The sequence below is a fragment of the Rhododendron vialii genome, chromosome 4a, assembly GCF_030253575.1.
Source record: "Rhododendron vialii isolate Sample 1 chromosome 4a, ASM3025357v1".
Classification (NCBI taxonomy): domain Eukaryota; kingdom Viridiplantae; phylum Streptophyta; class Magnoliopsida; order Ericales; family Ericaceae; genus Rhododendron; species Rhododendron vialii.
In genome coordinates, this window is record NC_080560.1 from 23,992,204 (window position 1) to 24,006,387 (window position 14,184).

At 41.8% G+C, this 14,184-nt stretch overlaps 1 long non-coding RNA gene across 1 annotated transcript; it reads right to left on the reverse strand.

Moving 5' to 3' along the window:
* Positions 1-4,999: 4,999 nt before the first annotated feature.
* On the reverse strand, positions 5,000-6,985 carry LOC131322597 (uncharacterized). Its single transcript, XR_009198898.1, has 2 exons — positions 5,832-6,985; positions 5,000-5,264 (listed from the first exon to the last, which is right to left on the reverse strand). It is a non-coding gene; the product is annotated as an uncharacterized LOC131322597 (long non-coding RNA).
* Positions 6,986-14,184: the final 7,199 nt, after the last annotated feature.

Genomic DNA, 14,184 nt, shown 5'->3' on the forward strand with positions numbered 1-14,184 from the left:
ACTTATATTCACCTGTTACCTGTCGAATCACCAATTGTGAATCTCTTGTAACATTTAAATGTCTTATATTCAATTCTTTTGCAATCTCTAAGCCAATAGTCAAAGCTTCATATTCAGCCTGATTATTAGACAAAATTCTGTTTTCATCTAGTTGAAAAGAAAACTGTAATAGTTCTCCTTTGGGAGATGTAAAAACTACACCTTCTCCAACTCCTTTATCAGTCTTAGAACCATCAAATGATAGTTTCCATGGTTTTATTTCAACCATGTGAATCTCAAATTCATCATTTTCCATTAACATATTAGGATGATCTGCAAGAAAATCAGCTAATGCTTGACCTTTTATTGCCTTTTGAGGCACATATTGCAAGTCATATTCTATCAATGCTAAAAGCCATTTGCCTTGTTTACCTCTTAGTATAGGCCTTGTTAAAATATATTTAATAATATCAGTTTTGTGCAATTACCTGCACCGTCGATGGCAACATATAATACCTAACTTGATTACAAAAAAATATAATGTTAGGCATAACTTCTCAATTGGTTTATATTTTACCTCACATGCATTTAACCTTCTATTGAGGTAATAAATGGCTTGTTCATGTCCATTTTCATTGTCTTGAGCCAAAAGACAGCCAATCGACTGATGACCGGCTGAAATGTATGTTTTAAAGGTTTACCAAATATTGGTGGCACGAGAATAGGAGGCTTAACCAATGATTGTTTTAGAAATTCAAAAGCCTTCTGATGTTCCTCACCCCATCTAAAATCTTTTTGAGATTTTAATTTCAAAAGTGGAGAAAAAGCAAGTGTCTTTCCAGATAAATTAGAAATCCTCAAGAACTACTGACGTTCTTGTTTATTTGTTGGAGGCTATGCTTCTATTATGGTTTTAGCCTTATCCTTATCAATTTCGATTCCTTTCTTATGCACTAGAAATCCTAAAAATTTTCAGCAGTGACTCCTAAAGCACACTTTGTTGCATTCATTTTCAACTTATTTTGTCTCATTCTCAGCAAAACTTGCTTCAAATGGTCAATATGCTCATCAAATGTATGAGATTTAACCACTACATCATCAAATATAAACTTCCATGAACCTTCCAATCAAGTCATGAAAGATTACATTCATAGTTCTTTGATAAGTTGCACCTGCATTCTTTAATCCAAATGCCATTACAATCCATTCAAACAATCTAATATACCCTGGGCATCTAAATGCAGTCTTGTGTGTATCCTCTTCAGTAATGAATATCTGGTTACAACCAGAATATCCATCCATGAAAAAAAGAAATCGATGGCCTGCAGTTGCATCAACCAAATGATCTACAACAAGCATGTTTCCTACTATTTTATGTCTTTTTGTTTATATAGATCACTCTACAAGCATGCTAACAACCAGTTTACTATTTTTCTTAGTATAAACTACTAGTCTTCGTTTAATATGAGTTTCTGCTGTTATGGAGTACCCCTGGGATCATTCTGGACCTGTCCCAGCACCCAAAAACATGCAAACCAAGCACTGGTCTGGTTGCGCCAGGGCGTGACAATCGCACGCCAGAGCGCGACCATCGCGCGCCAGAGCATCTCTGACCAGTGGATGGCCTTGCACGGGTAGCTTGGCTTTAGGCAATTATTTTTTCCTCACACTGTTTATGGGGTGTTTTGTTAATTTGTAGGGCTTTTCAGCCTTTAAAATGCTTAAAACTGTGTATATTAACTACCTATAAACTGCTTTGTTTGTTCTGGGAGTGCACTAGTCCTTCCAGAGCCCAGAAGGGGATAAAATACAGCCTGTTGGAAGGATATTAACCCGCGCGCGATTGTATGGGTTTGTCGCACGATGGTGGGCTTGCATGCACGTAGATCCATGCATGCAAGTTGGCCACTGTGCATGTCAAATTCATATAGTGCACTGTTTTGATGTTCTTTCACAGTGTTGGGTTTTATTCCGCTTATTATTTATCATTTCATCCATCCATGATATTCTAATCACATCCTGCAAAGTGTTACAGTTTTAATCCCCGATTAACTATTTCCCGCCCCTAATTGGCTAAAAAATTGATTAATCAAACAGAATCGCAAAACGTTTTCGCAGATGCCTAAGTAGAGACCGATCTCCGGATTGGGCGAGAGGGGTGCCTTAAAACCCTTCCCCTCTCGTAACCTGGCTCCCGAACCCAGTTTTGGTTATGACGGACTGTTGCCATCACCTTTTTCAAAAATCAAACAGTGCAGCGAGCGTTTCAAGTTCGGTTCCTGGGGTGTCGGACCTTCAGCGACTCTGAATTAAGCGCTCGTCTGCCAAAGAAGCGTGCTCATCGATCCGCCCCTTTTTTCGGGCACGTTGCCCATAGTGGCGACTCTGCTGGGGATCGAATCAATATTGGTCTATACTTAGATTTTAATACGCTTGAGAACAATCCCACAAAAGTCTATCAAAATAGTGAGCTTCGCTGCTAAAGAAAGGATTGGTGATTTAACAAGACCTCGTGTCTGGCCATCCTAACTAGGGCTTTTCCGACTGTTCTCTCGTGTAGTTTTCTCTAAGTATTGATTAATAAAGAGAGCCAAATTTGAAAAGGCATTTGCGAATTTGCGACTCTGTTCCATTAATCAAATTCTTTAGCATTTTTCATTTGCATCAATGTGGAATAAGCCTCGTTGGATTATTTTGGCAATCTGGCACGGTTTACCGGAGCCCGGGGATCCCGAATGACCAACAACCTTCGACGATGATGAGTCATTCTACCGTTTGCAACGGGAGTCAATCTCTTACGTGGGCAATGGGAGATATATCTTGGCTTTAGTCCGAGGAACCTGTTACAAGCCAAAACCGGCCTTTGCATATACAAAGCACTAGAACTCTTCAAATTAGGACAGGTACCTGCAGGGTAAGATTTACTTGCATCTAACCCCATATACTCTCTACGTGTTACTGCTTTCCTTATCGCATGCACTGTACATACATACCATTTTGCATAGGAGCATGTTTAGGGCGGCTTCTAGGTTGTCTCTCTTTCGAGTCTGTCTTGTGCTTATTAGGACGCTGCCATGGCTCGATGAAGAGTCATGCATCTTGATGGTGCATGTTATCAATTTTCAAAGTCCTTAGATCAACAAGACTTTGAGAAATCAAGACTTTCTAAGTCCTTGTCTGCATACCCAATCGAGGTTTCAAACAGAAAACAAGGAACAACGGAGAGAATGCCGTGATGCTTATACCACCTTGGTTATCGTGCAACACGTACACCGTTTAGGCTATGGCGCTGTGTTGCCTACGTTGCCCCGGTTTCGGTATCATGTCATCTACACCGAGTTGTTCTGACTCCAAAGTTGAAACTTCGAGAACGGTGTAGTCATAGGCTTAGACTATTTTGACATCTCTTAGTATTAGTCGATCCAAACAAGGATACATCCTCGAAAAGAATTCCGAGGATTTTGGTAGCGTTTGAACGTCATGAGACAGACTCGTTTTTAGTTATAGAGTCTAGGAGGACACCAACGACGATGTGTACATTGCATTATTCTGCAGGAACGTCACTGAGCTTTCAATTACTTTACAATCTAGTTTGGAACCATTGCACCGAACAAGAGAGTATCGAAAGGAAAAGCCAAACCTACTTGGGAACGTCTTCAGAATCCAGTTCAGAGACTTATCAGGCTAGATTCCCTATCAGTTGCAACAGAGGCTTCTTCGGGTTCACTGTTGGTTGCCCTACAGTCGGGTTTGCCATCGATTTTACAAAAAGCCACGCCGTCGGCTTCCCCATCTTCAGCTTCTTCATCAAGCTCCTCTGTAAAACCTGCGATGACAGATTAGCCGCAACCATTCACTCTAGAAGCCATGCTCATGAACCTTCAGAACAGTCTCACTGCTATGCAGCAAAGGGCTACTTAGACAGATGCTAACATCACTCACTTGAATGACCTTACAACACTCATCTTCTCCCAGCACCAGAAGAAGAAGGCGAGGACGATGAGGATGTTCATGCAGAACCTGTCTTCGTTGAAGATCCAAATCATGCAGGGCATCTCATTGTTCAGCCCATCTCTAGAGAGGCTTGTGTGCTTGCTCCAAATCCGAACCCTGCTGTTGTTAGGCCTATTCAAAATCCTGACATGGCCGCTCTCATGGCCAAGATGGCTAAGCTGGAAGAAGCTGTCTCAAAATTTGAGAAGATCAGTGCAGGAGGAATAGACTTGGATTGTCTCTGCCTATACCCTAATGCTAGGCATCCTGACAAATTCAAGATGCCCGACTTGGCTATGTTCAACGGGAGCGGTGATCCCAAGACTTATCTCTTTGGCTACCATGCTGCAATGAAGCTGCTGGGTGTGGAAAGTGAGGCTATGTCTCAGCTATTCCCACAGACCCTCTTCGGGCCTGCTTTCCATTGATTTTTGTCGCTCGACATCTCTAAAAGAAGAACTTGGGAAGACATAGGGGCTACCTTTGTCTCGCAGTACAGCTACAACTCGCAGCTCAAGATGACTACTCGTGAGTTAGAATCCACCAAAATGGAAGCAAAGGAGTCCTTTGCGGATTTCGTTAAGAGAAGGAGAGCCAAAGCCGCTATAATGACTGATCGCCCGAGAGAGAAAATTATTGGAAGTTACTGTTGAGTACTGTTGTACAGAAATATTAATAGGTGTGTTGCGTATCGGTCTTTTCATTCCCTTTCAGAGGTGTGAAAGTCTGTAAAAGTACAGTAATAAATGCCTGTAAAAGTAAAGTCACTGGGAAAGAAAGTCTTAGAGTAGTAAATGCCCTGTAACAAAAGTATTAGGTGATGTACTATGCAGTAGAAAAATGGACGGGCACCAATTATGTAAACTCTGTGTAAGCCTCCTTACTCCATCTATAAAAGGAGAGCTTCACTGTCACGCCCCGCCCCGCAAACGGCACCCAATGTGGGCCCGAGTCGACGCGACCACGTGACATTCCACACCAAAAAGCCAAACCACACCTCACAACCTGTCAGAATAAACACCCAGCGGAAGACTTATCACCTTAACATAAAAATGAGTCGACGTATCGACCAGCCAACCACGATCTCACACAACTAAACAACAATATAGTTTTACAATACTTTAAAAATTCTAAACTTCAACACATCCACCAACAACATATTTTTTACTTATAAAAATCAACTTTTTGGTTCACTACCTACAACCAACTCGCTTATCCACATCATCTGACGCTAGCCCAAACACTTCTCAACACGTTGACCGGTAGTGGACCCACTCTACGCAACCTGCTACCTGGCAGACCAAAAAGGAAAGCCAGAGTGTGTTAGATATAGAAATGCTCAACAAAATATAGCAACAACCGAATAAATAACAACCAAAATATAAATTCTCAACATATCTGGGATACTTAAATGTACGTAACAGATATAATCACCACATCCTCCAATTACAACATAACAGTAATATCCAGCAGCTAAAAAGATAATCTCAACTTGTCAACAGTTTATCGAGAAACTAAGAGCAACACCGGGCACATAGCCAATAATCTAAGGCATAAAGCCTTTTGGCATTAAGCCAATCACCGGGCACACAGCCAATAGTTTAAGGCATAAAGCCATATGGCATAAAGCCAATCACCGGGCACTAAGCCAACAATCAAGTTCAATTCAATATAGAACATCATCTATGAATCAAACACTCACATATCATAAGCTAAACAACAATAGCATGATATACACTCACCATTACAGCAATATCTCATTAAAGATAACCATATCGAAAGCTTACTACGGTTAGCAAGATATACATTCACCACCACAGCAACATTTTATTGGGAAGAACCATATCAGACACACTCACCTTTGCATCGACCGAGATATACACCAAACTTACGATTTCGGCACCTCCTATTTGACCGGCTTGTTACCTAGCCACAAGCTACCATATCAGCATATGAATCCCTTGGAATGTTTAAGTAAATATATGATACACCCCATAATACATTCACCATGCTAACAAGTGTCAAATGAGGTTAACAATGCCACCAACACCCCTAAACCATTTAACAATCATTTGATACCAAATTATAAAACTAATAAGGTATTAGACAATACCCAACAAATACAAATATGTCCATCTTAAGGCTTAGAAGTGCCCCCAATCAAACGTAAGAGTATAAATATGATATAACTCTTAAAATCGATTTGAAACCATGACCATCCTGTTGTATTTCGACCATAACTTCTTATAGGGTTAAAACCAGATTATGAAACCACCACCATTAGAAAGTACACCTCCGGTACATGAATTTTGATATAAAATTTGTCCTAAACAGAGTCTGAATGACCAAGATACGCTCAAATGAAGTTACATATCTAAAGCAGAATTCACAGTTTTCAGCAGAACAGTCTGCGATCGAAAGCTCATTAAAAATCACATACTCAATATTTTCCAATAATTCCAACACCAAAACATCACCAATTGATCCATGTTTAAGACTCATGAGAACCCATGTCCACCCAGCATGCTTAAACTTGAGGAATTTCATGACGAACACAAGCCAAAAGCTGTCCAGAATTTCAGAAGTACCAAAACCTGAACTTTAATTAAAAAACTGCTATAATATAGAAAGAACCACGACACAACCCATACATATTCAGAAAGATATACGAGTCTAGTTTCGGAATCAAGAAACGGTGCGTAAAACCGATACCCGAGCAAGAAGTTATGCCCGTTTTTCCAACACGTGTCTGTGCTGTCTGCACAGACGCGAATCAGACACCAGTTCAGTCCACGAATTTTGTAGGCCAAACCACTTCGAGTTATTTTCTGAAAATTTAACACGATGCAATAGACTCACAGATGAACCTTCAGGATTTTTTTCAAGAATTTAGAAGATTTCTAGGTACCTTGAATAAATTCGTCAAAAACAGAACAGTTTCAATTTGGTTCAACACAGTTATGCATATTCATATCATACCCCGAATTTTCTGAAATTAAACCCAATTCCAACCTCAAAAACCCTTCTCCCATGAATTCAATTCACCTCTAACTAGATGCCAGGTAGGGAATTGAACAACAAAATCATAAATTCAAGTAAAGAAGATCATGAATTACCTTACAAAGTTTCCAATTCAACCTAGCTCTCACTTCCCCTTTCTCTTCTCCTTCTTCCACCGCTTCTCCACGCTGCTCTCTCTCTCTCTCTCTCTCTCTCTCTCTCTCTCTCTCTCTAACGTAGAAATCAGAACTTCCTTTGGGTTTGTTTTTTTTCTTTCCTTTTGTTTCAATGAATCACACACACCTCACCAAACAAAACACACGGCACACATGCACCACACTTTGGAAGAAAATTGCACTTTAGCCCTTAAGTTATTAAATATAACATTTAAGCACCTCAAAGATAAATAGATGTTACATTCACTTCTGTAAAAATTAAGTTAATGAAAACCAGTGTCTTCCTAATATATCCTGTGTCTTGTATTCTCATCGATCCTAACCTACTTTGTGTTTGTACCCACTTGGTGTCTGTAAACTTGGTATCAGAGCCATGTCTTTCATTCTAGCTTAAACCCTCTTCTGGGAACTTCTTTTCCAAAACTACTTCAAATCTTTTCTAAAAGAAAAACTTGAAGCGTATGCTCTGTGGTTGCCTTCTCAGGATCCTCTACATCAAAAACTTCATCAACAACTATTTTGGTTAAAAGAATTTTGTATCAGTGGGTTAAAGTACCTTGAGACTTTTGGCTATTGAGCGGTGTGTCTCGGTTTATCTACCCTGGTATACAAAATTTTATTAATCAGAAATTGGTTGAAATCTTTTACGTTGAAAAAGAAAAAGGTTAGCTGTACTAAGGAAAAGGAGAACCCAGATTTCTACTTAACAATGAATCATCTGTTTACCACCCACTCCTCTGCTACGTCATCCTTAGTCCCTTCATGTTCCTCTACCAATAGAAATTCCTCATCTTCTTCTTCTAATCTTGAATATTTGTATGAGTTTGAGTACCTTCCTGATGATAGTAAAGTCCCTCTTACTGATCTCCCTTTCCTAAATCCCTATAATGCTTTTGTCAGGCCACAAACTTCTGTAAAAAAGATCGTCACCCAACTTTTCTCCACAAAATGCCCAACCTCCATAAAAGAGTATGTTCAAGCCTCTAAATTTGATCAGTGCTTCATAGCAGCAACTGGAGCTGAACAACTTTTACCTCTGGAAATCCCAGTTGATTTGCCTCGCCTTTGGCAACAACAAGGATTTACCCATCTTCATTTTGGTTGAATCCACTTGGCTGTTACTTTCCATGGTAGAAAAGGTTTACCTGTTACTTCCAGACTTGCTCTGGTCGATACCAGGTTTCTACAGTATCAGCACGCATGTATCGCTACAGTCCAAACCACCCTAAATGCTGGAACTGTGATTTTTACTTTCTACCCCAATTTCAACATGCCGTTAGCAGATCCTCATCTGCTATCCGCCCTGAAGGTCCAGGTTCAAATTGGTGGTGCCTCCCAAATTTCCACCACATATGCAGCAACCCTTCACTACCAAATGGCCTATCGTCTTCAAAACCATGCTTTTGACATGTCCTTACCTTCCTCCACAGATGAAGCCCTTTTCCTAACTGTTAACGCACCTCACCAAGCCTCTTGTGTCCATGTACCACGACAGATTTCCCGTCCTGAGCTTCTCAAGCTTCTCCCAGAATCTTGGGTTATAGCTTATGAAAAAAATCAAAACAAGCCCATACCTGTCCAAACATCTAACCCAACTTTCATCACCAAACCTGATGGTACTGTGGAAATCACTTTTCCAAAAGAAACCTCTGCCTCATCTTCAACCTATCCTATTGTTTTTCCCTCAAGAATTAACATGTTTGTGGATGGTTCTAGGTCTGGCCCTCCAATTAAATACTTTGATCCCAGTGGCCTTCCAGTTTTCTATTTCAAAAATCCAGAAACAGGTCATTGTTATTTTGATGCCTGTGACTGTGATGATTGTCTAGAAGATAGTCTCCTAGAAGATGACGAGGACTTTGAAGATCCATGTCCATGTTCCATATGTCCTTCTTCACCTCCCACTCCTTGTATATCTCCACCTCCTCCTCAACCCCCATCTAATGATGGTTCGTCGAGTCAACCGAGTGGATGTTTTATGTTCACCTCATCCCCTTCCTGGACTGAAGCAGATTTTCCTCCTTTGGAATTTCATAATTCCCAAGAAAGGACGACTCATCGGCATAAAATTCCAGACTCTACTACCATTCTCCCTGATGGTAGTACCAAAGCCGTTTCAGCAGCAGAAGCAGCAATAAATTGGCAGTCAGCAAATTCTCTTGCTCAGAAACAAAATTCTTCAAAGAATTGCTAACTCCCAGCAAAATTTGGAGAATGTTGTCCATTAGAAGTTATCAACTTTGGAACTTCTTATCAGAGATCTGCAGCAGAAAATCTAGAATGTTCACCAAGAACTTCTCCAGATGGCATATGCCAACCAAGCATTTTCAGCAGCTTTTTCTCAAAAGGATGCTGAAATGAAGCACCTCAAAAACCAGCTTCACTCACTTCAAGCTCAGCAGTATTCTCAGCAAAAAAGCCCATTTGACATGTTCCCTTCTTACTCTCAAGAAAGTTTGTTGGGTATCCTCAAATGTCTCAACCCTTACCTATAAATCCTACTTCAAGATTTGGAGAGTCCAATATCTTTGGGAGCTCATCAGCTTTTCTTCCTCCACCAAAAAGACCATCTCCACCAAAACTTCCTTTCCCAAAGGCCCAGATAAAACCTGTCCAGCCTCCACAAAGTCCGTCTCCACCATCTACATCTACATCTACTCCAACTACCTCTACTCCCTCCAAACCATCTGACCCAAACTCAAAGTCACCCCAGTTAATGGTCCAACCAACATCAAGCCCTGCTAAAAATCCAATCTCCACTCTCCTACATACATTAGCCACTATACCTGAAACACCATCTCCTAAACCAACCATTGAGTTTGATTCAGATACTGAATCCACAGACTCTATGCCAATTCCTCATGTTTTAATGATGAAACCACACCAAAATATTACAATACCGTACGAGTACATCCATATGCTACCAAACCACACCAAAACAGTACAAGATCGTACGAGTACCTCCATACGGTACCAAACCACACCAAGACGGTACAATATCGTACGAGTACATCCATACGGTACCAAACCACACCAAAACGGTACAATATCGTACGAGCACATCCATACGGTACCAAACCACACCAAAAATGTACAATACCGTACGAGTACATCCATACGGTACCAAACCACACCAAAACGGTACAATAACTTACGAGTACCTCCATACGGTACCAAACCACACCAAGACGGTACAACAACCTACGAGTACCTCTAAACGGTACCAAACCGCACCAAAATGGTGCAGTACCGTACGTGTACATCCATATGGTACCAAACCACACCAAAACGGTACAATATCGTACGAGTACATCCATACGGTACCAAACCCCACCAAAATGGTACAATACCGTACGAGTACTTCGTTACGGTACCAAACCACACCAAACCGGTACAATACTGTACGAGTACATCCAGACGGTACGAAACCACACCAAAACGGTACAATACCGTACGAGTACATCCACATGGTACCAAACCACACCAAAACAGTACAAGATCATACGAGTACCTCCATACGGTACCAAACCACACCAAGACGGTACAATATCGTACGAGTACATCAATACGATACCAAACCACACCAAAATGGTACAATACCGTACGAGTACATCCATACGGTACCAAACCACACCAAACGGCACAATACCGTACGAGTACCAACATACGATACCAAACCTCACCAAAACGGTACAATACCGTACTAGTGCTTCATTACGGTACCAAACCACACCAAAACGGTACAATACCGTACGAGCACATCCATACGGTACCAAACCACACCAAAACGGAACAATACCGTACAAGTACATCCACATGGTACCAAACCACACCAAAACAGTACAAGATCAAACGAGTACCTCCAAACGGTACCAAACCACACCAAGACGGTAAAATATCGTACGAGTACATCAATACGATACCAAACCACACCAAAACGGTACAATACCGTACGAGTACATCCATACCGTACCGAACCACACCAAAAGGGTACAATATCGTACGAGCACATCCATACGGTACCAAACCACAGCAAAATTGTACAATACCGTACAAGTACATCCATACAGTACCAAACCACACCGAAACTTTACAATATCGTACTAGTACCTCCATACGGTACCAAACAACACCAAGACGGTACAAGAACCTACGAGTACCACCAAACGGTACCAAACCGCACCAAAACGGTGCAATACCGTACGAGTACATCCATTCGGTACCAAACCGCACGAAAACGGTACAATATCGTACGAGTAAATCCATACGGTACAAAACCCCGCCAAAACGGTACAATACTGTACCAGTAGTTCGTTACGGTACCAAACCACACCAAAACGGTACGGTACCAAACCACACCAAAACAGTACGGTACCAAACCACACCAAAATGGTACAATATCGTATGAGTACATCCATACGGTACCAAACCCCACCAAAACGGTACAATACCGTACGAGTACTTCGTTACGGTACCAAACCACACCAAAACGGTATAATACTGTACGAGTACGTTCATACGGTACGAAACCACACCAAAATGGTACAATAACGTATCAGTACCATCATACGGTACAAAACCGCACCAAAATGGTGCAATACCGTACGAGTACATCCATACGGTACCAAACCAAACCAAAACGGTACAATATCTTACGAGTACATCCATACGGTACCAAACCACACCAAAACGGTACAATACCGTACGAGTACATCCATACGGTACCAAACCACACCAAAACGGAACAATATCTTACGAGTACCTCCATACGGTACCAAACCACACCAAGACGGTACAACAACCTACGAGTACCTCTAAACGGTACCAAACCGCACCAAAATGGTGAAGTAGCGTACGTGTACATCCATATGGTACCAAAGCACACCAAAACGGTACGATATCGTACGAGTACATACATACGGTACCAAACCCCACCAAAATGGTACAATACCGTACGAGTACTTCGTTACGGTACCAAACCACACCAAAACGGAACAATACCGTACGAGCACATCCATACGGTACCAAACCACACCAAAACGGTACAATACCGTACGAGTACATCCATACGGTACCAAACCCCACCAAAATGGTACAATACCGTACGAGTACTTCGTTACGGTACCAAACCACACCAAAACGGAACAATACCGTACGAGCACATCCATACGGTACCAAACCACACCAAAACGGTACAATACCGTACGAGTACATCCACATGGTACCAAACCACACCAAAACAGTACAAGATCATACGAGTACCTCCATACGGTACCAAACCACACCAAGACAGTACAATATCGTACGAGTACATCAATACGATACCAAACCACACCAAAAAGGTACAATACCGTACGAGTACATCCATACGGTACCAAACCACACCAAAAGGGTACAATATCGTACGAGCACATCCATACGGTACCAAACCACAGCAAAAATGTACAATACCGTACGAGTACATCCATACAGTACCAAACCACACCAAAACTTTACAATATCGTACGAGTACCTCCATACGGTACTAAACCACACGAAGACGGTACAACAACCTACGAGTACCTCCAAACGGTACCAAACCGCACCAAAACGGTGCAATACAGTACGAGTACATCCATTCGGTACCAAACCGTACGAAAATGGTACAATATCATACGAGTAAATCCATATGGCACCAAACCCCGCCAAAACGGTACAATACCGTACGAGTAGTTCGTTACGGTACCAAACCACACCAAAATGGTACGGTACCAAACCACAGCAAAACAGTACGGTACCAAACCACACCAAAACGGTACAATATCGTACGAGTACATCCATACGGTACCAAACCCCACCAAAATCGTACAATACCGTACGAGTACTTCGTTACGGTACCAAACCACACCAAAACGGTACAATACTGCACGAGTACGTCCATACGTTACGAAACCACACCGAAATGGTACAATAACGTATCAGTACCATCATACGGTACAAAACCACACCAAAATGGTGCAATACCGTACGAGTACATCCATACGGTACCAAACCACACCAAAAAGGTACAATATCTTACGAGTACATCCATACGGTACCAAACCACACCACAACGGTACAATACCGTACGAGGACATCCATACGGTACCAAACCACACCAAAAAGGTACAATATCGTACGAGCACATCCATACGGTACCAAACCACACCAAAAATGTACAATACCGTACGAGTACATCCATACGGTACCAAACCACACCAAAACGGTACAATATCGTACGAGTACCTCCATACGGTACCAAACCACACCAAGACGGTACAACAACATACGAGTACCTCCAAACGGTACCAAACCGTGCCAAAACGGTGCAATTCCGTATGAGTACATCCATACGGTTACAAACCCCACCAAAATGGTACAATATCGAACGAGTACATCCGTACGGTACCAAACCCCACCAAAACGGTACAATATCGTACGAATACCTCCATACGGTACCAATCCACACCAAGACGGTACAACAACGTAAGAGTACCTCCAAACGGTACAAAACCGCACCAAAACGGTGCAATACCGTACGAGTACATCCATATGGTACCAAACCACACCAAAACGGTACAATATCGTACGGGTACATCCATACGGTACCAAACCCACCAAAATGGTTCAATATCGTACGAGTACTTCGTTATGGTACCAAACCACAGCAAAACGGTACAATACTGTACGAGTACGTCCATACGGTACGAAACCAGGCCAAAACGGTACAATAACGTACGAGTACCATCATACGGTACCAAACCGCACCAAGACGGTACAATATTGTACGAGTACATCAATACGATACCAAACCACACCAAAATGGTACAACACAGTACGAGTACATCCATACAGTACCAAACCACACCAAAATGGTACAATACCGTACGAGTACATCCATACGGTACCAAACCACACCAAAATGGTACATTACCGTACCAGTACATCCATACGGTACAAACCCACACCAAAAGGGTACAATATCGTACAAGCACGTCCATACGGTACCAAACCACAC